Source organism: Rhea americana, unplaced genomic scaffold (assembly GCF_003343005.1).
Source record: "Rhea americana isolate MKP2758 unplaced genomic scaffold, rheAme1 scaffold_28, whole genome shotgun sequence".
NCBI lineage: Eukaryota > Metazoa > Chordata > Aves > Rheiformes > Rheidae > Rhea > Rhea americana.
The window spans coordinates 4,539,485-4,566,678 of record NW_028186401.1 but is presented as its reverse complement, the minus strand read 5'-3'; the positions used below and the strand labels follow the sequence as shown (position 1 = coordinate 4,566,678).

At 42.7% G+C, this 27,194-nt stretch overlaps 1 protein-coding gene across 13 annotated transcripts in view; it reads right to left on the bottom strand.

Moving 5' to 3' along the window:
• Positions 1-27,194, bottom strand: part of AKAP13 (A-kinase anchoring protein 13) — a 230,946-nt gene that overhangs the window by 181,934 nt on the left and 21,818 nt on the right. The window lies entirely within an intron of this gene.

Sequence of the window (27,194 nt, the reverse complement as noted above, 5' to 3'; positions counted from 1 at the left end):
CCTGCATGTGCAGGAGGTGCACCTATTTTCAGAAGGCGGCTTTCCTCATGTGGATTTCTCCCAGAATTCTCCCTCTCCCTTATTCTGAAAAAAWTTCCAAGTGCAGATGAACCCTGACATAGCTTCTCTTTTCTGCAKCTTAAGATGATGTTTTTATAAAGCATGTCCCCCAATCCTCTATGTTTTACCTTTTAGAAGCAATTATTCTGGAGCTTTTCAACCATCAGCCTCCCTTAGCAGCCAGCCAAATTCTTCAAACATCCCATTTCTCTACTTGCTAAAGACACCTATAAAATCAGGAGAGGCCTCTGCAGCTGGTTCTATCAAGAACCTGTAAGTATGGGCCAGCCCTCAATAGCAAAGCAGGATTTTGAAACGCATCAGACTTCCAAGCTATCATACTTAAAGTGACAGAAGAAGCTGCTTATAGAGAAATCAAAATATGTAGACACTCGATGAAAGGTGCTAACCCAAAGAAGAGACTGCTGGGCAAAATTCAGCCACCATGCAGGATCCTGACACAAGAAAAAYGAGGGAGAAAAAAAGCTGAAGAAARACTTTGTGACAACTATGAGCAAAGAAAAAGACAGTCATGATGCTCTTCATATGGGTGATCAAACTCCTTTTCATGAATGAGTTCACAATTATTCCTTATTATCAGAGGAAGATGATGACATACAGATAGCAAAAGGACTTGACCGTGGTCACTCTGCCAGGTAATGACTGAGCAGAGAACGGATCCCAGATCAGCTGAATCTCTTTCCACATCATATTCACTGGGCTAAGAAAACAACTGTAAAAGTAGCCAGCTTAAAAAGGAAAAAAAAAATGCATTTTCTGTAAGGAAAATAACTGGAAATAAACTCAATTTTGAAAATTTTACTAGTAAACTAATGAGTACCTGCTTCTTTTCATATTTACTTGCAAACAGCATCTTTATAAGGAAAACTTTAAAAAGTGATCGGGTTCCTACATGGCTCTGCCATTATTCCTGCATTCTGACCTGCAACCCTGTTTGGCTAATTTCTATCCAAACGGGCTCAAGCAGAACACAATCTCATGTTACTCACAAACAATAATGAATTAAATGAGAATTTAAAGACAAGTCCCTTTGACATCTAACTGAACACAACCTATTCCTCTTGAACTGAAAAAAAAAAGAGTGCCTTGTTTGCCAAAGCACAGYTATTTAATGGCAGACTGCCCATGATCTTGCTCCCTTCACACTGARACAGTTAAAGCAGAAAGAAAGTTTTAGAGATACTGTACCTATTTACACTCTCTTGAAGAGGTGACTTGCCCTGTGGAGAAGAGCACTTACATAAGTAATTCTTTTAATACAGAAGCTCTTATGTCCCCCCAAAAAAAAAAAAAAAAAAAAAAAGAGCCTGGTGGCTTAGATGTGACCTGCACCTGATGTTTCCTCCACAGGAGGAAGAGCCAAGCATCAGAAAGCTCCTTCTGCACATTTGTACCTGAAAGGAGTGAGGACGACTGTGAACACACTGAAAGATGGGAGTTACTCTGCATTTACATGCCATTTTGGAGCAGATGGGGGCACTGAAGGGAGAGAAGGTGCAGAAAGGAGAGCCCAGAGGTGGGCAGCAGGAGCAAGCAAAGCTCTCCAAAACACGCGTGCTCAGGGTGAAGTGAAGCGCTCAGATCTCAAGGTTTCCAGTTACTCTGCTGTTTCCTCTGAAGGTTCRAGTAAGTAGAGCGGAGATGCCTTGTCCTTCTGAAACACAGCAGATAGGAAACTGCTTTTCAGGCTTGATCTTTTTTCCCTTCACGCAAAGCCATTTTCTTTTTCCAAGAAGCCTTACATGTTTTTTTTTGTTTTGCAAACTGATGGTTTTGACATGTAGAATGAGTTATCTCACCATCTGTTTGTAATTGCAATAATTAAGCTTTCAACAAATTCAAAAAACAGCACCAAGAACAGGGCACTAATGGCCTAGGAGATGAACTGCTGATTATTTTGGATTATTTGATACAGCTGGAACCTTTTGATAGCCAAGACRCCCAAACATAGCCAAGCCCTCAGCTAAGACACCCAAACAAACCTCTGGAGTATTTCCGAGTTTTGGCTGTTTTACACTACAAATCCTCCTCTCAACTTTGTAATGAATGATGTCAGGGAAAGCGCTGCTTCTCCTCATTATCTCCTGAATTGCTGGATGTATATCTGCATGCTGTTGTTATCTCATTTCTTTTAATACACAGCCTATACTTACATATCACAATATTCTCATTACCRGACGTCCTTTTCCTGCTTCTCTTGGGCCTCCCAAGAGAAGCTGGCTCGCAAGACCATTTCGGAAATTTGTCCCATGGCCCGAGCCGCGCATCCTGACTCCTCAAGGAAGGCTGGACGCCCTCTGCTCSGACAGTGCCTTTCCCACAACCACACGCGAGAAAGTTTCGCTGTGGCAGCATCTGATGACCGCAAGGGAAAGTCGAGTGGATCCACACCAAGGCTGGGGAACAGCAGCAGCATCCAAGTGTCACCCAAAATTAAGTAGACACCTGGGCTATTGCAGAACTCAGTAGTACAGGTTAACCTGTTATGAATGTAGAAACTCCTTTGCCTAAAATCTGCAGCACTTCGGACAGGTGTAAATATAAAGTAAATCCATTCACCACAGCCTCATTCTCAACTTTTGCCAGCATAGCAGGCAGCAGAATAAGCTAAGAATTTTCAAGTAACACCACAGTTCACAGAGCAAGCAGTAACATTCAGATGTTAACCTGGGTTCCCTTAATCCTGATTACCAAGAGACAAAACTACTGTCATATGCATTGAGTTAATGTCAGGCTTCAGCCCTTCCAAAAGCACCTCCACAGCCTCCCTTGAACTCATAGCAAGAAATATTCCCACGGACATGGGAAAGGGAAGCGTGGAAGCCACTCAGGCAAGGGTCCTTCATCCTTGCTCCCATCTCAGATTTTCTCTCTACAACTTCAGGATCTGCATATAGAGATAGAGGTTTTCTTTTGCTTTTTACTTCCACCACCGATGGCAAAACAGCCTGCAGAGTTCAAGAGCAGCAAAGCACAGGGACCAGGAGAGCTTTGGTACCTCTCTCTGCCTTGCCCCTGTCAGCTATCAGAAGGCCATAAACTTCTCTTGCACAATAATCCTCCAAAACCTTCTTCTCCAGACGAGATGATGAGGTGCCACGGGGACTCTGCAAGCAATTAAACCCCCCTGACCTTTAAGAGCACTGCCCTGCAGAAGTGCTTTTGAAAGGGATACAGCTGACATTTTGGAGGCTGAAACTATAAGAAAAACAAACAAACAAAAAAAGAAATAAAGAAAGAAAAGAAAAAGAAAGGAAATGTGCCCATTCAGTGTTTTTGGTAATACACTCTAATAATGAAAGCAGAACTTGGTGCAGAAATTTGATCTTCTTTAAGCTGAAGTATGCCACAGCAACTACTTCTTTCCAGACAGTCTTGTAAAACCACATCAGGACTGAGATAAAGGGCTTTAAACAGTTTCCACAACACCATCACAGCTGCGGAAGACATTAACTTAACTCTTACAGATTTTAAACTCTGCAGTCTGTGCTACATGTTAACACTTCACAGAATCACCACTGCAAGACCAACAATCTCCAGTAACWGGGGGAACATATTAGAGCAAGTGTCCAAAAAATAAAGCAAACAGCAGCAAGCTGCAATAACAGACCAAGTCCACAGCCATTTCTAAAATGCAAACTGTTCCAATTCTGCTGTGGAACCTCTACTTCTCACCCTCCTTTTCTTTCTCTCTCTCTCTCTATTTTTTTTTTTTTTTTTTTTTACACTTCCTTTCCAAAGAGCACAGCTATTCTGTTAGTACAAGAATTGTGTCTCCTGTATGATGACGTCCAGGCTACAATCTAAACAAATTGTGCCCTCTGATAATATGGGCTGCAGCCCAAAATAAATCCCCTTCAGAAGACCAGGAGTGCAGAGGAAGCGTAAACAACAGGAAAGCCAAGGTCTGTGATCAGTATTACTGTCATGAAGAACCACCGATGCAACATCTCAGCACCTTGCCTCCTAACACACAAAAAYAATACTGTGCCCCACTTAACGGAAYGGGCCTCATTTCTTAGCTAAAATACTGTATGCTCTTCACACAAAGCTTCGTAACTTCACAGGCCGAAGGGAGCAGCAAGCATATCACATTCTTTGGATATGTTCAATCCTTTCTGCAGGTGTCCCTAGGCAATAGCGGCTCACTGCTGCATATCCTCTCTAGCAACGTGTTCTTCTTCAAGGGTGAGAAGCACACCTGAACAGAGCCACTGCACTGCAGTATGGCAAAGCTCTCACCGGACCATCACACTGCCACCTACCTAGACCATCATCTCAACTCATATCCTCAGTAAGCACAACCCGTCTTACAGGGGTATTCAGACAAAACACTTGGAAAGAGTAGGCGAAGCTAGTGAACAGACTAGATTAAAGGTTTCCTCGGAAGATGGCCCGCAACTGATGAACAAGTACATATCATGCTCCAGAACTCAATATAACTCTGAGAAAAGGAAGAATGGTTAGAAACAAGAATCACAGAATAATTTATGTTGGCAGGGCCAACTCCTTGCTCAAAGCAAGGCCATGACATCAAGGTTATGGCATCATCCCCCACTTTCATTGTTCAAAGCTGCAATAGTAAAYTGTAGTCTCTGTCTCAATTCCTACTTGTAAAATTAGGAAAAGCAGCACTTCTTCACCACAGTAACAAAGGCAAAAATCATTATCAGCTGCAAGGCACTCAAACTTTGTGATGAGAACAGGAAGATGTACATGTTCACATATCAGCATATAATAGTCAGCTGACACGTTGCTATGAACTTTCTCCTCAGTGCTGCAGATTAGTAGTTATGTCAGTATAAAACAAAGTGCAGACGTACATGTTCCTGTCTCCCATCACAGCTCCTGCAGTTCTAACCCAAACCAAGGCCTCTCGAGCCAAGCACTGTGGATGTGCACAAGACTCGCCATGCCACAATGTACACAGATCAAGCAGATAAATGCTGGGAGGGGACACAAAGGCACAGAAAATGAAGTGACCCATCCAAYGTTTTACAGATCACGGTGAGCACAAAGTGTAATCCCATAGCTATGACCTCTCCACCCAGCACTCAGTGCATGCAACCATAGGCAGGAGCCACACAAGAGCCACACAGTCGACATCCAAAATTCCTTCAAAACCAAGCTGCAGACTTGCCTTAGTCTAGTGCCTGCAGAGGATATGCTCTAGATCTGAYGCAAGGCAGTCCAGATCTGCCAGGCACCAACCAGGCAACCTTAGAATTAAGTTGTTTTACTGCTCAAAACAACATGTCACTGGGGCTGCATAGCATTTACCATAACTACATAAATTAGGAGATCTGTATAATGTTCCTAAATCAGTAATGAATGAGAAGGTCTAATGATGCAACAAAAGTCTGCAACCAAATGCCCAGATTACAGGCTGGTTACACAAGACTTCAAACAATTAAGCATTTAGGCAGCTCACTGAAGACTTACATATTACAAATCACGTTTTCCCATAGCCACCAGCTGACTCTAAACATGTGAGATCTAGTCAAGAACACCCCCCTTTCRTTGCATCAGAAGCTAAAGGGTAAACACAAAGAGCTCCTTGGTTTGGCAGCAGTGCCATCCACAGCAGAGAGGCTCCAAAGCAAGCAACCATCCCCTTCCTCCAAACCTCTCCGAGGTCACATTCAAACGCAGCAGAGAAGATAAGCCTCGAGTCTATCCTGGCAGCACTCTTCTGCCTCACGGAAACARCAGTCCCTTTTTTTCAGCCGAAGACCACATTGTAGGCAGAGACATTGCTTCTGACACAACTCCAGCGCAACTTGTTAAGTTTATGATCGCAATGACTTTTGCACCATGTTATGTGATTTAACCCCCAGCTGCAACCTCATTTAATGAAGTATTATCAGCACAGGGTCAACACAGACAGAGATCGCCCATAAGCTATGCCAACAAATACCTAGATTACTGTATTTGACGAGCACTTGCAATACAAATAGTTTATGGGGAAGGAAGAGAATACTTGTACCCCAGGACTTCTGAATTTTTTTTTCCCCCGCTCATTAGGTTCAAATACTAGGTCAGATAGTATTGACTTCTTTTCACAGCATTGATGTGCTATGAAATGCTATGTGAGAAAACATTTCACTTGAAATTTTCTTTTATGCTGTATTGACCTTTTATGCCAATAAACAAGCTATCAAATTGCAGTTCACAGTATAACTTTAATTTCTTTTTGTAAAGCACTCAGATGAAAAATGCTACACCAGTATCAGAGCTGAAAGATACTACTTGCTTTTTAAAATCGGTTAAGTGTCATGGTCAATCTTGGTAATCAATACAGAAWGACTCAAAAGACCTGACAGCAGCAAAATTATAATGGCAAGGAAGGTGTCACAGTGTCAAACTGGAATGTATTCACCAATAGTTGCAAGTGAGTTTTCAAGCAAAAGTCTCAAGAAGAGATGCTCCACCTTAYGTAGAAGTGCTTAAAAGTGACTAGAACATCACTGCTCTTCTTATAAAAACACCACACATTTCCCTTTCATCTGGAAAATATCCCGCTAATTTTATTAAAACCCAGAATGGGAACATCTCACTTCCACATATTATTACACGCCTTGCACACCGTCCTTCCTCCCCACGCACACACTGGTTTTCGTGACCACTGGGGCACACTGCAATCCCAGAAGCCGAGAGACCCCGGCGCCGAGGAACGAGGCACCGTGCTGCAGYGCGGAGGGCAGAGAGCTCTCGTGACTTTCAGAGGTTACCGAGAGCACTTTGAATGAAGTATCCAGGCCCATCCTGTACGCAAGGGCGCCCAGCGTGTTTCTGGTTGCACTAAGGCATGTGCAGCAGGTTTATGAAGTGCCTTGGCACACGCTTAACTCTCTTCCTCGCGAGCGCTTGGAAAGCGGTCTGCCGGGTAAGCGGGCATTTCACAGGAGAAGYAGCAGTGCTGTTCGCTGCACGAGTATCACCGGGTACACAACGGCAGAGCTCGGAGAATTGCTCTGCATTTGTACTTTGCTTCATTTATTGACAGACTCGCTTTTGCCAAAGCGGAACTTATCCGCGGGAACTGTTACAAGTCTTTTGTCACTGCAGCAGGTCAAGCAGTTTCCATCACCACGGCAGACAGCTGAAAGTTAACAGCGTGCAACTGTCGAGTACCTTTTACCCTGCAACCTTTTCAACGGGCTGCCTGGTTTGCTTYCGTGCAGCTCAACATTTTTCTTTTCTTTTTTTTTTTAAAAAAAAAACACAGCAGAAAGACCATTTTCATTCAGTTGCCTCTCTTTTCCTCAAAAGAGCTGGAGGCCTGCAACAATAATATCTTCAAAGAGACAGCTCATAATAATGCAGCACATTACAAGCAGAAAAGCAAGAGATGTGATAAAATCAGATTAGCACATCACACTGGGAGGCAGATCTTGCCCAATTACCAAAGAGTCAGGAAGCCCAGCGCTTCAATGACTTCTGAGTGCATGCTGGGGGAGGAAGCAAGCTTTTGCCACCAGTAACAAGATTTCCAAAGCAAGGCAGCAAAATGCACAGATAAGCTGTGTCTGAAGGCCTGGTATTAAACACTGCTTAAGACCTGCCAGCGCTCTGCACCCAGAAGCGATTCAAGCAGCACGGTTTAACCTCCGCTGCGGCCGCACAGCCCTCCCGTGCATTTCACGCATGGGCTGGATGTGGCCAGCGCGAGACCTGCTCCTTACTGCCTCTRCAAAGCGCACTCCTCCCCCGCGTTATCACGGATCGAGATTTACGGCCGGTCACAAAACTAGCGCTGCGATGACTTCACGAGCAGCTGCTAGGCATCCTGAAAAAAACAAAAACAAACACTTGACGTGCAGGCTACTGCTGGTTACCAAACCCTGCCGCAGGTACACAGTGCAATTATGCAACCCTGCCGACACACGCCCCAGGACGTTCCTTCACTGCGGTACTGGGTCTCTCCTCCTGGCCAATCCCTCAAGCCAGCAATCTTCGGTCAAAGCAGCGGCGGCAGTTCCCCCCCCGCCTCGTGCCCTCTCCACGCAGGTAAACCAAGGTATCATTTTAACCAATGCAATGAGCACCAAAGGAAAAACAAAAAGGTAAAACTGCCTATAATTGCCAAGGCACGCCCTTCTTCCAGTGCACCTGCAAAGGACGGCTTGTGCAATGCGCTCTCAGTCTCAGCAGGGCCGGCAGGCACTTCCCGAGCGCACGTACAGCAACGAAGCCGAGGCACCTCCAGCATTTCCACACGCACACAGGGTTCCCAAGTGCGTCTCTAGCCATGTACGCCTATGTAAGAGAGGGCWGGTGATTCACCTGCTGCAAACACATGACCCCAAATCGCTTGGGTCTCCCGTAYCCCCAGTTCCTGCAATTGCTGCTAATCTTCTATCCACATGTTGTTTGCCTGCTTCCCTCAGGACTTGTTCATCATCCAGCAMAACAGCAAATAGGGGTAGCAGCTCTTGTAACAAACCATGGAACGAAAAAATCCCAAACAATATTTAACCGGCCTTCAGGAGCTTTCGGGGACTGTTCACTGCTTAAACTTAATGATGAGCATAGCATTTTCAATACAGCACACTTTACAGGACCAGAAAGGTTTTGCTCCTTGCTTTATTCCAACTGATCCTACCCACCATGGCAATATTTGGTTGCCTCAGAAGCAGCCTCCAAGAGTTTCCTAGTTCCACAGCTCAACCCCAGCCGCCTTCTCTTCAGAAGCAATCCTGCACATGCAGGAATTTATCCGTGCACGTGATCACCAGGCACATGGATGCAGAGGGCGTAGAGCAACTGTGTAACACACACCAGGAGGTTAAGGAGTTCGGAGAGCACGATGGCTTCTTGGAGCGCAGAGGCCATCTAGCACAGGAGGAGCTTTTCCCGGATGCAGAGGCTAAGCAGCTTGCCTTACATGAAAGCTTTAGTATCACAGATTTAAGTATCTTCTATGTGCTGTTCCAAGAGCAAAATAAATCCTCTATTCAGAAATGCAAAGGAATAACCCTAGCAGCAAAAATAGTACTTAAGGGCATTATCATCATTTCTTGAGGCAGCCGTCTGTCCCCAAACATGACTGGACGAACTGGGTCTATTAGCATTTAAATCACTGATCTAGTGGTCTGCTTTTAGGACATACGTTTGCTGAAAACCTTGTTATTTTCTTCCAMGGGAAAAAGTTTTAAGCCAGAGACAATATYACAGATTTTAATATTGTTCTTACCTTSGGTCAAATAGTTTTATTCTCTATAGCTTTCATTTGTTGAGGTTTGAATTATCTTTTTCAAGATAACAATTTTACTTCTGATTGTTTTTTTTTCCCCTCCAGGTGCACTGGCCTTAACAACAGCAGACTTCAGTGTAGAAGTTATTCCACAGATAACATCTATTGCTAAACATTTTTCTGGTCTATACTTACACACCACTCCAAGACATTCCCAATTAAAATGCTCACCRTGACGTCTAAGGGTGCGTGCACTTTTCCATAGCACATTTAGGACCAGAAGCAGATTGGCTCTTACACCATGAAGCACAGTGACGCACAGAAGCCGATTTAACTTGYGTGTCTCACACACGAGCAATAGAAAATAACACCCTTTAGAAATGATACAAACACGGACTGGTTTTTCTACAAATGACAGAAAACAAGTCAAAGATACTAAGATTTACCACCTGCTCAGACACACCTAAATAAAGAATTGGTTTAGATTAAAAAACATATATTCTGAGATAATCAATACATCTTCCCTAATCTGTTTATCCTACTTCCTAGTGTTAGCAAATGCTCATCATGCCATTTTCCCATCAAAGCAAAATGCAAGGGGTGCAAGTGTAAGGCACAAGCATTTAGCACTAGAGGTTGCTAGAGATCACAGATAATCTATCATATCGTAAGTAGTAATTGGTGTTACAGGTAAAGAAAATCTGCTTCATAAAGAGTTATACTCTCACAGGAAATCTCTTAAACAGTCTGCTTTCAAAAGGYGTATCAATCCCACAGTTCTTAGATCATCCACTGAAAGCCCTACYACTTAACACCACCAGCCAAAGATACATCTGAGCTTTAGAAATGCTCTTTCACAGTTATCTGCTGAACAGTTTTCTGTACCCAGAGCTTTTATTTATGGTGAGGTTTCACAATCAGTTTAAAACAAATTCTGTCAGTTGTCACCAAGAGGTCTCATCCTCCCCAAGCCTGCCAGCACCCACAGGACTGCTGTCGCCTGGATCAGGGATCCAACTAGGCTAACAATTACATTTTGTCTGCTGGGTTATTCTTCTGCTGGATCAGGTTCCTTGATGTAGTTGAGCAGGCTGCCCCASGAATGCTGGTACCAGCACAAGAAAAGCCCTGGGTCAGCAGGGAAGCTGGTACCTCCTCTTTTGGCAATACTGTGCAATTAGCYGAGCTTAAGACAAGTGCAAAGACACATCTGCGTGGTGGCTGGGCCTGCTGAAGGGCAGCAGACCTCTACAGATAGGTCYTTTCACCAGTGACTTAAGGGAAGGGCTCTGTATTTACATCTAAATTCTTGCCTGTGATGCAAGAGTGAGATCTCCTGAGAACCTCAGGTGGACAACAAATAGCAGAAGCTGATTAATTCCTAAGCAACAAAGATCTTTTCCTGTAAGAGTCCTCAGTGACAAAGGGCTAGCAGGTATGCATGTGATTAAGAAAGAATGGAAAGGGCGGGGGAAGACAGAGAAGTAGGAAAAAAACAAGTTTGTTTCACTGTTCCTACAAAAGATAAACATCTCCTTAGAGACTTTTACTTTTTGGAGACAGAGCGTGGACTGAGGAGTTGTTTTTATTTGTTTTTTTGCTTTTTTTTTTTTGAGATGACATTAGGATCACAAGAAAGTACTAGAATCATTTACATACAGTTACTTCTACAATAGGCTGAAAAATTTCACCCATAATTTGCACTCTCAGGACCACAACTTCAGGATCAGGCCTGTCTGTAAATGCCTCACAGGAGCAATTCAAAGTTGGAGACCAAGCCCAATAAGGCCAAAGTACTTGGTCTTTGGTAACTTTTCCACATCTGTTTTCCTTTGCAAATTCTACCTCTCAACTGCCAGAGTACCAGAGAAGAAAGGAGCTAAGTGCTATGGTTGGAAAGAAAAGCTAAACACAGACGCTGCAAAAGATCAAATCTTGTTTTGCTGCCAGCAAAACTCTGCTCACCGATGCACTGAATCTAGCTCATTTCAAATTGCACCACAACAGCTAGGGCTGGATTTTCTTATTTCATACTCAAGGCTACAGAACAAAGTTATGAGCTACCTAGAACTAAAAGCTTTCTCTGCACTTCTGGAACTAGCACTTAATTTGCCTGACACATTTTGAAATAAGTAAGCCTCCAGCAGGAGTGAAAAACAAGTTTTTTGTTATAATCCTTCATGCCCTATCTCCGAGTAGAGTTCGAAGCTCCTCTGCTGGCCCCAACCACTCCTTAAGCAACTGAGGAAATTAAATACAAAACATTAAACAATGCAAAGGGTCAGACTTAAGCAACAAAGACAAGGAAATTGCAAGTTAAGCCTCCTGTTCTGCCCTAGATTCACCTTGTTATGTTCAACTACAATCCTACTCCCAGACCCTTCCTATCTCCTAATACCCAAGACCAACAGGACAAAGAAAACAACATGAYGTAAACATAGATTACATTTGTTCCTATCAATTAGGCTAGGCCCTGAYGTAAAATCCTGAAAAATTTAGCTGGTTTGGAACTTCACAAAGCCAGTAACGCTTGAAAACTTGTTGTATAATTCAAGAGGGATAGAGTAAAAATTATTAATCTATCATTACGCATCCCACTGCTGGCTACCTTGAAAGAGGGAGGTCCCCTCTCCTTGCAGCCACCGTGGTCCCCACCAGCAAACAGCAGGCTCCGGCAGGATCATCAGCCCTGCAACGTGCCCACTGGGAAGGATGGGAGGAATTGGTTTTCGGATAGATCAGGTTCCCAATGCAGTCCTGAGAGGCTGAAGCCCACAACCCCAAAGTAAACCCTGCTGTGGGAACAGTTACAGATGGGAGCCGCTTAAAGTGCACTGCTGCTGAAGGCAAAACCACATCCTGAGGTAAGCACTCTGCAACCCAAAAGGGTTTTGCTGCTTGCCTAAAATCAGCGCAAATAGCTCTTGCTTCATCTCACATGAGGCTTGCTTCCCCTCCTTTCAGTTGAGATCTCAAGTGAGAAACACCTCAAGCTTACCCAATGCCAAACACATTTTCTAAGAGACTGGGGGAACATGGAGAAGAAGGTGCCAAAATTGGACACAGTCTAGTCCCTGTCTATAGTCTGCAGTGAGCTGCAATACCAGGGTTTTTTCAACATTTTYAGCATGGGATGAAGTGTGTTCTAGGTGTGCCTGTCTCCCCCTTGGATGGACAGAAGGTCCAGCGACCTAGCTTCCATAGCATTTGCCTAAATTTTTAGATGGCTGATGCGAAACGAGATGAATCTCATCCTCCTGTGGTAAGCATTAATCAGTTGCTAGGAAGTAAGCACTCGAGTAGCCCTGGAGAGCAGAGCCTTTAATCCCCCAGCACATTCAACAYTGCTCAGCAAAGTGTGTCGTGGTTTGAAAGTAAGCTCGGCACTGAGGTCAGTGAAAATCCTTACCTGACTAGCATTAAATATGCTGGGAAGCTCTTGGCTGGATTGGAGTGCCACACTGCTCAGCCCTTGCAAGATTATGTCAGAAGAATGGGGAGTCCAAGAGTAGCACAGTCTGCTCTTTTAAAGTTTATGGGAAATTTGTTTTCCGTTTTGCATGGGGCAGATATTCACACACCAATGTACACAAACATGTATACTTATTTTGCCTCAGAGCAAATTTGACTACATGTCAGTGCTTCCAAACTGAATTTAAGTTAAATTTTGATATGAAAGAGAAAAGATTAATTCAAAATATTTAGGAAGATTAAGAAAACAGAAAATCTTTRAAAATAAGCCTCCCTGACTGTAATTTTTCCTTCAGTGGTAGCAAATACTGTTTACAGTCATATTGTATATTGTGTATTTTCTACACTTATTAATGGAGTAAAGAAGTTCTATAAACCTGTACAGAAATGCTGTATAGAAAAAGCACTTCAAAAATTGTGCATTAAGAATGTTCATATATTCTAAATGAGGAGAGACATGGAATAGATAAAGTGCTGCTATGAATTTAATAAACAATAAAAGCATATTTTTTGACCTTATTCTCAATGTCCCACTGGAGGAATCCAGCAGAGGACACAAGTGCTTAATTGGAAAAAAAGTCATATGGTCCCAGCCTACAAATTTTTTTTCTGATCATACATAACTGGTTATTACTATATGGCTTCTCCAGAACATTTTAGACATAGGCCAAAATATCAACYCACCAAATGACTTTAAAATACAGCCCAAAAGATTGGTTGATTTTCTCTTTAACACTGTGCTTTAACAGGAAAGGTCTTTGCATGACACAGTGTAAAAATTTAGAAAGGAAAGAGGAAAGTATAAAAAACAAAAGCACCGTTTGGGGGACTCGGCATGTGGAAAAAGTTCTGGTAAACTATTACGGGAAATATCTTCATTATGCAGGGCATTCATTCCATTTTGCGAATTCAATGGGGTCTCCACTTTGCATTTCCTTTCTCAGCTGAATGTATCATTTACCAAAAGTATGCATTTCCCAATGCTCTCCAACTGTAATTCAAATCCTCCCTTCTACTGCTAGATCTCATTTTCCCAGGAACATCTCCCAGTTGTTGGCAGTACATTTTCTAGCACAAAATGGCAGAGAAATCCTTCACTATTACTACTATTTCCACAAGTATTCAGGGTGTTAACAGCAACACATGCACAGGGATGAGAAAAAGGAGGAAGCGTCACACAGTTTTTTGCTGGCTATGAAAGTCATCTTTAACTTCCCATGAGTCTGATTCCACACACACTTGCGGTAAGACAGGTTGTATCATTCTCTCCTCTCTTGTCCAATAGTTGCTATTACTGGACCTGGCAAAGCAGCATGTGACACAGAAAAATGCAGCAGCATTTTTGGCTCGGAAGCCTCTACAAGAGCCTGTGAGTCACGAGCCAAAAGGCCCACATAAAAGCAGCAGAGAAGAATGCAGATTCATTCTTTTTTTTATTGTAAGCATGTGTGCCTTTATTCCACAGTCCAGACGCACTTACATGCGGCAAAACTGGGAGGATGCTTCCTCAAAACACAAGTCATTTTGAAGATCTTAGGAGGGAAAAGTCTTCACTTGGGTAACTCAGGCTCCATTGACCCAAGAAACACGCATCATTTCAGAATGGACTACCACAGACCACGTGGGAGGCACAGCACAATACATGCCGAGACATGCCTCCGAGCTACGTTTTTGTAGCATTCCCAGAGTAGCCTTTTTTATCTTGTGAAATTCCTTAATATAAGCCCAGAATACCCACCACTAAAAATATGAGGGATTAAAGAACTATACAGCTGACTCTTGCGCACCTCTGTGCAGAAACCATGATCCTAAATACCAAATGCTAAGCTCTCCTGCGACACATCTTGCACTTGAACTTCCCTCATTTCCCTGCTGCACTGCAAGTAAAGATTGCCTTGCGCTCAATTCCCATGTTCCAGATGTCCCAAATAAGTTTATCTGATAAAAAAATAAGACTCTGTGCCACAGACTAAGAAGACCTGAAAGCATGTATTACTCTTAACTCTCTGAACTGATCAAAGGCTTCAACCTTTTCCTAAATGAAAGCCATACAAATAGATCCGTTCTTACACTGCTTAGAGCTAGCGTGATAAACACAAGATAGAAGGGATCATGAGAGCAATCTGGACTGTGGTCTAAAGACGAATTGTCTCAGGACTCCTCTTTATCACAGGCTCAGGGATGCTGTCAGTGAGTTGTTCCCACACTACATCATGTTGTCTGATTGCAAGCAGCAGCCCAGCCCTAAGCAAGTTCAGCAGAACTGGGCTGGAACAAGGCAGCAGGAAAGGAAAATAAGGCAGCCAGCATTACTCTATGGTGATATTTGAGAGCATGAGTCTACTTTAGCTCCCATCCTCAGGAGATGTTTTGCAGTAAGTAGATGGAGCATAAGAAAAATGAATACAAAAAGCTATACAGAGGCAGCATCCACTTCTGGTGCACCTGTCAAAAAGAGTGCTTGCTGCACTTGGTTCAGATGCTGCATTAATATCAAACCCTCTTGGGAAAAAAAAAAAAAAAAAGAGAGAGAGAGAGAGATTTGGTGTCCTTTATAATTCCCCAAAATAAAGATGAAAACCCATCATCTTCATGTTTCTTCTCTTTAGAAAGGGTCCTAAGTGATCTCTCACGCCCACCTGCTCTTTGTTAAAAACTAGTGTAATGCTTTGATCATTTCTGTTGGTCATGGGAAGTTATTCCACTCCAGCATCCAGCGTAATTACTTCAACAAGCATGTGTCTTTGCTCGCAGGTACATTGTGTCTCCATGGAAGTGTTGCTGTTAGATCGCAATATGAGGCCAAGGGGAAGAAGGCAGTGGCACAGACTGGGAGGAAAGTACTCCACGGCAAACAGAAAATTCGTACTGATTTCGAATGAAAATTTTTCAGCCCCTTCTGAACTGCAGCATCAGGAGAAAGGAATGCTAAACATAAACTTTCCACATTTTTAGGGGCCCAATGCAAAAAGAGGAAGTTGTTTGAGAAAGTTTCTACTAGACACATCACAGATCACACAGGAAGGGATCAATGTTCTGACTACTGACATTCAGAAGACAGTTACTGCTAATAGGTTAGAGGAAGAAGGAATGAAGATTGACGTGGGATCCTTGCATCTCAATGGGTTTGCCCTCCGTCCTTCTAAAGGTCTCTTTTGGAAGCAGAAGGTCCAATTCTTCTGTGAAAACTGACATCACACACCCCCAGAAATGGAACTGCAAACACATTCCACATTCCCATCAATATTTGTATGACGGTGTTTTCTTACTCTTATGAACGTTAAGTCTCATACTGAGTCAGAAACACATACAGACAATGTTCAACCAGCCACGCTTCTGGTTGGTTAGACATTATAATACAGAAGTATCTAAAACTGTCCTTTCAGGCCCTCTGTGCTAGGTAGTCCACAAACATCAGGTAGGAACATTACTAGACTTTGAAAGACATTACAGTCTTTGCCACTACTCTTTATCACTCTTCAGCAYGCAAAAGGCTCATCTTCCAGAATGATAAAGCCCAATGAATTCTTCCTAAACTTTCAGATTTCCATCCAGTTTAACAGATGCAATAAATCTGTGTTACTGAGCTGGTCTCGCACAAATAAATAAATCTAAATCAGACAGCCATCTGAAAATCCTCCTTCATACGAATAGCAGCTCAGACTTCAGTAGGGCTACTCCTGTAAGTCAGGGAAAAAGAGATCTTCTCTTTTATATTATGTAAACTGTGGGTGAATTAAATTCCTCCCAAAGAAAGACCTCAATCACTGCCGCAGCTTGCTCCAGGCTCATACGTTAACTATTTATCTCCACATAGCTTCAAAATGCATAAGCTTTTCAGCATCACTGCCAGGCATTTATGTTTTTAAAATATGGGGAACGCACTGTGAACTGAAAGAATTTTTTAGCTTTCTCCTGTACTATAACTACAAGATTTATGTCCCTTGCAATTAAAAAAAATTACARTCCAGGAACATAGCTAAAGCCTTAGAAGGCCTAAATATAGAAAGAGACCTGGAAGATTACTCCTTACCACCATCTATCTCTATCACTAATATTTCTTCCAAGCCTAGGGCTCTAGGTAGCAATTGTGCAACAAGGCCAGGTTCTTGCCTGGACAAGTTTATTTGCTSTATGTTTTTAGTAACATACAGACCATCTCTCTTACAAGGTCACTACAGCACAGAAGCTAAGGCTARAAGAAATCCAGAAAGAATAGACTTTTGCAGCATTATCCTTAAGGGCAGGCAAACATCAGTCTGCATAATTATTTGTGCCAAAATATCCACAGCATACATCTGTTTGCAAGGGGACTCTTCAACTGGTATAATTATTGCATAAAAGGGCAAGGCACAAAGGGTCATATTTGCACGTATCTCCCATCTCCTGCCCACAGGACATGAACTCCTAATCTGCCCAAACAGCCCTACTTCTATAACATGGAAAAGTTGTGGACTGACACCAGCAACCTCCCAACTCACTGTCTGGCCTTGCAACACCAAACACCTCGTGCGCCCCTTTACCCAAGGCTCGGAGAYGCAGCTTGGAGAGACAGGAAGTGGCCAAGGTTGTTTATGCAGAACATAGCTGTGTTTCTGCAGAGGACAGCTGGAATCACCAGATTCCTTTTCCCCCTTCACAAAAGTCCAATTCATCTCTATAAATATACTGATTGGATAGAAGGCAAAATACATCTCTGGTTTAACTTTGGAGGGGCRGTCTACAGCATAAGTGAGCTTTGTCTTAGGAGGCCAAGTAGACCACTGCTGCTCCCAAACCCCCAAGCTACAGCATGTAGCACTTCATTCATCCCATGGTACATCATCAGCATAARTTTAGGAAAATAAATATAGGTACAATCAATTCCCAGCAATATGAGCAAGTGATGYTGGTGTTATTATATACCAATTACTCCCGGTTTCCTTTGCTGTTATGCACTTAATTCAAAATACCAACCTGCGCACTGGCAAAGCTTTTCAACTCGTGCTGTATGCAGGCTGAGACCAATACATTCACTTCACAGATGATTTGAATAAAAAGCAGTAACTTATTTCTTTAATTTTAAGTATAACATATTTAATTAAAAGTCAGATTAAATAAAATTGATTTGTTGGTTGGACCAAGGTTAGCTGATAATATAAACAGACTGCAACCTTAACAGATATTTTCTTTTGCATTGCAAGGGCTTGAATAGTTTGTTTTAGGATGTAAATGCAGGACGTCACAACAGAGCTAGCGCTCAAATAAAAATTGTTCCAACTCACTAAACGTATCCCAGGCTCTTGTAGTTCTGCATGCAAATAAAAAGCAGCAAATGTTTATCCCTCCATTTCCCCAAGCGTTACTGTTTTACACTCCTGTAGCTAAGGCAACCATGCTAGGCCAAGCAGCTCAGTGCCTTTTAGAAAGATTAACTTCTTAAACAGGCMTAAATGGCAAAGGTTCAGCTATAACCAGCTAAGGTGAACGAAAGCAGCGTAACTCATGGAACGAGATGGGGAAAAACACAGAAGGCGATCAAATAACCTCGTCACGGAGCCGATCTCCCCATCTCAAATTCCACTCACAGCAGGGTCAGCTTGAAGTTTATTAGACTACACGAGGTTTGTTTTGTTTGCGGTGTGTCATTCCTTACTAAACAAACTGCTGGAAAAAAGAAACAAAGAAAAGAATAAAGAAAAAAGGTGGCAACTAAGGACTGCCTGCAAAGCGACGGCAAGTGCTAAGGGCGTCCAGGACAAGGCTGTAGCTGTTGGTGACACTTGTGAAACTTTGCATCATTGCCAGGAGCTTAGGAAAATTTACAATTAGCAAAAAGGCAAACTCTGAGCCCTGCTGCGCGTTCAGCTCTATCCAGCCCCGCGATGACGGCAGCAGCTCGAGTCTAGACCTTCCAAAAGACATACTATTTCTGCAGCTCAGGGAATCCTAGGGATCCTGGGTACTGCTAGGCACAAAACTGCGCTCTAACGTGCACTCGTTTAACAAGAGCTAACCTCGTTTAACCATAATTGTACGACCAACTTCCTCCTTCCTTTCCTTCCCTCTTCCACCCCTGGGAAAAGACGCGAAACATGAGTTATTGCTACAGTAGACAAATACTGCTTGTGACTGAAACCACCTAAMACTTACCCCATCAGATCTACTCTCCTTTCCCTTCCCCTCGTTTTTATTTTAAGAAAATCCGTACAAACCACCGCAGAAACTTTCCAACATATTTTTTTCTTTTCTTTGCTCGCGGGAACACACACCTAGCTTAGCGTTAAGTGCAACTCAATATGCATCTCAGACCATAAATATCTGAGAAGACACACTGAGGGAATCAGTCGGCGTACCTTCACAATTTATAAGCCTTGTGCCACATGCATTGGCTTCTGGTAAAGCAAAATAATGTTACTTCTCTATAATCCACGTAGCTAGCTCTTGCCTTCRCACCGCACAAGCGTAATGGTGAGAAGGTGGCCTGGAGCGCGTGCAAACTCAGCGGGGACGACGCGTGCGGATTTGCAGGGACGCGCCAAACACTTCAGGCTTCACCGGAAAGAGCCTCGCGCTCTCGTAACTCAGCTCTCCTCCATTTCACGTCGTTCAACGCGCGACCGACATTAGAAGAAGGGCTGATCAAATTCCTCGCTTTATCCACGCCTGAGCCGAGGCGTTGGCTTGGCGAGGAGAACCAGACCGAGTTACATGATCCTTTTCCTTTTTTCTTTTTGAGAGGACAGGGGCTGCAAGCCCTTGCACCGGTGCCTCACCGCAAGACGGTCACCACCAGCACTGGACACCTGTGCCAGGAAGCCCCTGTTTGGGTGGGAACAGCAGGTTTTCAGGCTTTCAGGGAGTCGATGTCCAGTTAGATGGTCCACTGCTGAACCACTTCTGTCGGCTATAGATAACACATTAAACCTCTTCAGGAGTCCAACGCGCTCTGCTCCCGGAAGCTGGAGTTTCTTCAAGAATCCAATGCAATCCTGTCCCCAAGGGTGAGACCGATCAGTCTGTGGCAGGACAGAGGGCAGGGAAAGAACCGATGACTCGAGTCGAACGGGAAGAGGGAACAAAACAGGAGAGAACTGGGTCAGGGCGCGCGTCCGTGACTCCGCCAAACGGCTCGGCAGCAAGCGCTGGAAGCCCCRACGCTTCAGACCATGCGCGCGCACAAACGCAATAATATTTTATAATCCTACAGCCCTTTTGAAGTGCTTCAAGTGCGTTGTAAATGTTAAGTGGCAATACCCACAAATCAAAAGCATAAGAAGGAGAAATAGCAATTGAGCTTAACATTTAACAATATGACAACTCGGGCAGCAAAAACTGCTTTTAAGCAGCTGCATATTTGTACTCCTCCCCAGACCATATCCAACAGCCAGGCTGCGGAGCCCCTCTGGAAGAAGCCAACACTCAGTGTTTGCATTGCGACTCATCATTCGGTGCGCAACCTGACGCTTTGCGCACGGCAAACCGGCCGGCGTCAGCCGCCTCCGCAAGCCATTCCTTGTCCACCAGCCAGCTCGAGGCAGACCTAATCGTACAGAAGTAGCAAGGGCATTTGCTTGTAAACYGCAATTTCGTGCCCAAATTGTGCTTTTGCCACCCCTAGCATTACGACTGCACAAATTATCTTTAGTGACTCCATCTTAAAATTGGTGTTTTACAGCTCTAATGTCCCTTAAAAAAATTTTTTTTTAAATTACCTTTATTAGGTCAACTGCATTTGCCAAGCTTTAACATACTGCTTCTCTTTCTCAGCTGCCTAATTTCACATTCACCATTACATGTAATTTAAAAGGAGGCAAAAAGTCACCACAGCAAGAAAGTGAAATGTGATGCTTAACATCAAGGTTTACGTGAGTACACTTTACAGTACTAGCTCAGGGCCAAGGATCATGAATTTACCCTGTAACACAGGAGAATTAAGGAGGAAAAGGAGGAATCCTAGCCAAATCTTAGAAATACATATACTCCTGGTTAATACAAGCCTACTAGGAAGAAGCAGATGTGAAGGTACACTTTGTTTTACCCAGGGAAAAGCCAGAGTCTACAAGGGCCAAATTGAACTTGCTCTATGCAGTGACAGACACTGAAATACAGCAACATTTCTCCCTCAACGTCAGTAAAATATGTTGTGTACAGAGCATTTTTTCAGTCTTTGAAATCCTGCCAAGTTATAATTGTTTCGTGGGAACACTAGAATGGACGTTGATCAGAGTCCCATACCCATATGAGCTTTAAATGTTACCACCACGCATGGAGCAGGAGGAAGAATAGCCTTTGCTCCTCACACATCTGCAAATTTATCTTTTTTTTTTCCCCCTTTAAATATGACAAACAACCTGAAACACTTTTAGCCTATCAAGATATTTAATTCAGTCCTGGGATTATGGGCTGAATGCAGACGAACACCTCCACCAGCTAAACTGAAATTCTCTGAAGGTGAAATTTTGTATTTAACATATTGGAAAAAATATTAGACATTTGGTAATCAAAGTTAGAGAACCAAAGGTGACCTTATTACTAAGAGCACTGTATTTTCTTCCAATTCCCTCCCTATGTTCATCAGCATCTACCCGCTCCAACTCCTAAACATTATTTTTCATAAAGTTAACATTGATTCAAAGAAATACAGTTTCATTTGGAAATACACAGCTGCTGGCAATCAAACAAGTGCTTAGTAATTTTGTTGTTGCATGTAACGTGATAGTAAGGACTTAAAACGACTTGGAAAGTTTTATAAAAACTCAAGGGCTTCTTACTTTCCTTTCTAATCAACACTCCAGTAAAATCTAATAGCCTAGCATGGAGATTTCTCTCTAGTGCCAGATTTTTGGAATTACTCATCTACTCCCACATTCTAGCCCTCTACAAGACTTTTCACAGCATGGTATCCAGGGCTTTACCCATTCCAGTTTAAAGGCTTCGATTTGCAGTCCTCTGTATCAAGTCAAGCTGGACGCCACAGATGCTGCAGTGAAGGACCTGGAAAACACCTACCRTCCTTGAATAACTTACATTCATTCCATATGCCTCCTTTAACTATATGCTTGTTCCGAAATTTTAAAACTCAGACTTATGTTCATTGCAAAACTTATCTGTCCTATCACTGACAGATTATAAAGGGATATGAATTTGGCTTGCAATGCCTTATCTTTAATAAAGAAATGGACAAAAAGTATTCACCCTATATCCAAGTAGGTCTGCCTTAAAAAGTTCCCAGGCTAGGGATCTTAATGTTCTTTGTAAATAATCCTGATTATGTTTATTTAAATGATGACATATTAGTTTTAAATTTATACTCACTGCTTTATAAAAAGTCTCCAATCCTATCAGGATAAAAAGCTTATACTAAACAAAACTGTTTTTTTAATGCTACTGGTACAGCTAATAGGAAATACTTTGAACATGTGGAATTCTAAGTAAGACAAAAATCACAGTATATCTTTCTGGAAAGGACAGCTATCTCTTGCTATTAGGAGGTCAGAAAGGCCACATGCAGATCACAAGGCCTGAAAAATCAAGTAGAGAGAAGCAGGCTTGCAGAACCTCTCAATCCACTGAAAATGTCACATGTATACCAGGCCCAGCAAGCAAACGAACAGAAACGACAGAAGAAAAACCCCAACCCACCTCTTGCTTTGGCAGCAGTATAACAGCTAGGAGCAAACATGCAAGAGAACCAAGGAGGACAGGAGGAGGAAACATAAACAAAACCCACAAATATATATACTCCTGCTTAATGTGAGACTACTAGGAAAAAGCAAACGTGAAGTCATGCTGTGTTTCATTCAGGGCAAAACTAAAGATTACAACAAGATATGAAACTTTTTTGAGGCAATGAGAAATTCTGAAATAAGAGTTTAAAGATGGCAAGGCTGGGACCTCAAGCATTTCACATGGTATTTATGTTGGCTGTCCCACCACTTCCTTGTTAAGGAAAGTCTAGAACAAAGATATTTATTCTGTTACACTTATTATTCATTTATATCTCCAAACACATAGAAGTCAAACAATTGGTAACTGTAGAGAACCCAGTGTTTAATGAAAGTTAATTGTCAGACTTGGCTGAGTGGGATTCACAGAAAATTGGAAGAAGGTTGGGAGCTTTTTCTGTTTTTTTTTTTTTTTTTAAATGACTTAAATACTAAAATAAATTAACATTATTTTATATAAAATCCTATTTCTACTACTGGTAGCTACTCAACAGAAAACTCTTTTATGGCAAGGCACACCTATTTGTGAAATGGAGAGGTTGCTCACCAGAGACACCCAAAGGAAGAAGAGTTGCTCAGATACCATAATGGTATCTGAACAGTCAAAACACAGCAATATTACAACATTTTATCTCGGAAGAGAAAATGATGTTCAGGAAAGCTGGAAGTGTGTTTTAACGCTACCTAAAAATAATCACCTGCACAGAAATCAATTCCTGATGCAGGCACTGGAGTGGGAAAGACAGAGCATCGACACCTTTAAAATGTTCAGCACGCTCTGTCCTTCTCTTTGAACAAACAAGGATGTTTCTAAAAAGACATATCTGCATTTCCAGGCCGTGTATTTTGTCTCATACTGATTCTGTACTCTGCAACATGAGTGCTGTTTTGTTTTGTGCTTATACAATAACCACCATGGTAAATGGTCATCTACAATTGATGCTCTTTTGTGCTAGGACCACAAATAGCAATTGCACTAAATAAGGATTTAAAATCATGGAAACTTAATGTTTGTCAGCATATTTCACATGCCCTCTTGCCTAGCGACCGAGCCAGCTCTCCCCTCTCTATCTATAGGCTGCAAAAGCTTTTCCCCAATCTGTACACAAGTTACAGCAAGCTAGTTTTGAAGGGAAAAGAAGGAGAAAGGCAGCACTCAAAGCTCCAAGGATTATTTACGAATAAGCTGAAGCCCTATAAACTTGGCTATTGAAGAAAGATAATCTTCTCTAGCTTATGCCAAGTGGGTCAGACAGCAGAAGAATCTCAGCAATCTTCAAAGTCAAAGCAGATGGGGAAGTGAATAAATGCCTCTGCAAGCAAAGAGGAAACAAGTTTCTGTTCACTTTAGCATGTTTCAAAGGTTTAGTTTTCTATCACTGAAAAAAATAAAATAAAAATAAAAATCCTGGCATCTACAGATTTTCAGGACATTTCCCCTACCTTCTACCTGTCTTCCTAGTATGGAGGAGGGCAAGGTGCTAAGAGGCATTTGTGAGAAATGTTCTTTGCTTTGTATTTAAGAAAAAAAAAAATCTCTTAGGGTTCCTTTATCATTAAAACTTCAAGGCCATTGATATAAATATGTAACTCATAGTACAGACTACAATTAAAAYATTAAGAAAATAACGTGCAAGTTTGTAACCAATCTTTTTTTCCTTTAAAATAATAACAACCCCCCCTCAAAAAAAAAAGTCAGCAGTGCAGACATGCCATGGAATGAGCACATAGTACATTCCTTAAGAAGCTGCAGTTGACCTCTTGGTCCTTTCTCAGGCTTTACATCGCTAGACAAGATTTGGGCCAAGACCATTTCCATACATTGGGATGATCTCTGTTTCAGGCTAACCTCATCGTCTAAGTGGTGAAACCTAAAACCAACTAATCTCTCCCAGGGTTATGCTTGTGKAACTGGGAATCCCTCCATCTGCCTCAGCAAAATAAAAAGATCACTGGCTGCAAAATAAACAACACGTTAACCGTAGAACAATAGCCAATGTTCGTCATGTGCTTCATGCCACCCACTAAGGCTGAACAATTTTCTATCAAATACTTCCCCCACCCCTCAAATTTCATACTTAGAAGAAAGAGCTTGTGCAATTTGAAGACATGCAACATATTTTGGATCCGTCCCAAGGAAGGACTCCCTTCTTCCTGGCATTCCTGAGAGTTTTGTAAGCTTTCTGGAATCAGAAGAAGCAGACACTAAATGGGAAGCATAAAAATATTTCACCCTGATGTTTTTTAACCAGGAACATTTAAATTGACCGTGCTGGGAACAGTGGAAGAATAAAAGAGTAATCAGTRTTATAGTTTGCTAAGGAGGCACAGAGAGCCAAAGACACACTGAGATGATGCTAGTCTTCCAAAGAAAATATTTCTAAGAGTAACAGGCATCCTTCCACCACTTATTTTAGGAGGCAGCTGCTGAGCTGCATCAGATATTCCACTGGTGTCTCCATGAGTGCTTTCTGCCGAGGACTTCCACTGGAGGAGCCAGGGCTGCAAAACTCATAAGAAAACTCCCCAGAAAGAGGCATTCAAAGGTTGCACAACACTGACACACTCTAGATAAAAGTCTTAGTTTAGACAAACTCAAGTCATTTTCTGATATTCAAATTGGGTTTTCTGAAGGATGGACAGGACAGAAATAGGACTATGTACTCCTTGTTTGTGTGTGTTTATATCATTATATAATCAAGAAAATTGAAAAGACTCGAAGTACAGAAAAGGAGTAGCGAGGAGCTGTGTTATGAGTAGTAAAAGGGGAGAAGGAATAAAGCTTCCAGCTGAAACTAGTTTATCATTTTTCCCTTTTATCAGTCATGATCACAAGCCAAAGAGTTAATCACCTTGCTTTATATATATGTGCGTATGTGTGTGCGCGCGCGTGTATTTTTTTTTTACCACGACAGCTACTCTTGCTAGCAAAGACACCATGATTTCCACAGCAACACTAAATGTTATAATACACAAATCAAGGATTCCCTAATTCTCCTCTATCCACCCCCTCACCCCCTTCCAAACACACACACACACACACACACACACACACACACACAACAACACTGAAAGGAACGTCAAGCTTAAAGGGCCATGTAAAGAGACATTTGGTAAAGTCAGACCTTTCCTCTGCACTCTAGTAGAAGGGAAGAAAAAAGTGCAAATTCACAGCAATCCACATTGGCTTTTTAATAGCCTTTCCACAAAAAGGAACTTTTGTTTTCACATGCCATGTGTGTTAGACCTGGGTCAACACAGCAACACGGGGAGTTTAAAATGGGTCACCTGATGCAACAGAAATACTCTCCCTCCAAACTATATTGCAGGAACTGCAGCCAAGCACCCCAACCACAGCAAAAACAAACCTTCTCGAACTGCACATCGTGTGTCAGCAAAGCAGCACTAATACAAAASTGAATTAAAATAAAGGAGTAGCAACCCTTCAGGAAGGCTAGGGCTTTATCAGGCTTCCACTGCACCAAACAAGGACCATGCAAGATATTAAGTCTGCTGCACAAAATTATTAAATCAAAAGGAGGAAAACAATGTCAGCCTTGTGCGTGTTTCATTGTTGAATAATGACAGTGTTTACCTTCCCGGTATAAAGCATTACTAGTCTGGACCCAACTTTAAAGCAGAGTACAAGACAGAATTAATTATGTCCTTTCCTCTTAACTACCATTCCCTGAGTTATTTATTAGCCAGGTCTGCATAAATTCATAGATGTGTCTMATATACAAAGCCGAAAAGCTCTGCTCCTCTGCTGGCCTTAGGACGGCTGCCTGAACACTTGACCGGTTCGCACGGTGCCTTCCCCGCTCAGGCCAGGCTGCGGACTGGACACGGCCCGCGGGCTGCGGGCCGGGCACCGCGGCAGCGACGCGGCGGCGGCCGCAAACGGCCGAGGAAGACGCGAACCGCGAGCGCGCTGCGAAGGACCAGCGCGTCTCACCTCCCCGCAACAACGCGTTTCTTCGTCGCCCGCTCCGGAACTGCGGGAAGCGGCGGCATCAGCGCGAGAAACGTGAAACCAGAGATCTTCCTTCATAAATCCCTTCCCAAAGAAGGGGAAAAGCCTCCTACTCTGACTGGCGCCCGCGCTACGCACCTGCAGTTCGAACATCAGCAGTTGCTGCTAAGAGTCATACGCTGCGATACGGGTACCCCCGGCCAGGGCGCCGGCTCGCTCTGCGCCGGTTATTCAGGATTAAACAAGACCAGTGTAGCAAACYGTGTTTGCGGTCCACCCTCAAAAACTCTGGTTGTCATTGATCAGCTTGAATGTTGATGCAAAAACATAGCGTTTTAGAGTTATAAACAGGTTTGGGGAGTTTGGGGATAGGAGGGAGGATATTAGATTACTTCAAGATTACTTTTTGCTTTTGGAGGAGCAAAAAAAAAAAAAAAAAAACACACCACAAATCTCTCTCAAGCTCCCTATGATTTATCCTCAGCGTCTAATGCTCTCACCTAGAGCTACTGAGCAGAAAAAGGAAAGAAAGAAGAAAAGGGGACAGAAGCCTTGAAATACTACGGCTTCATTTTCTTAATGAAATGACATTAGAGTGAAACTAGCAAAAACTGTTCACTTTCAAAAAAAACGCAGAGCAACTCTTAGGCAAAATAGCCTTTTATGAACGTATCAAACTGAGCTTTAATCAGCATATTGCTGCAATCTTCCAGTACACTGCACTATGTCCACTTAATTTGATTAAATTAATAAATAAGGTCCTTAA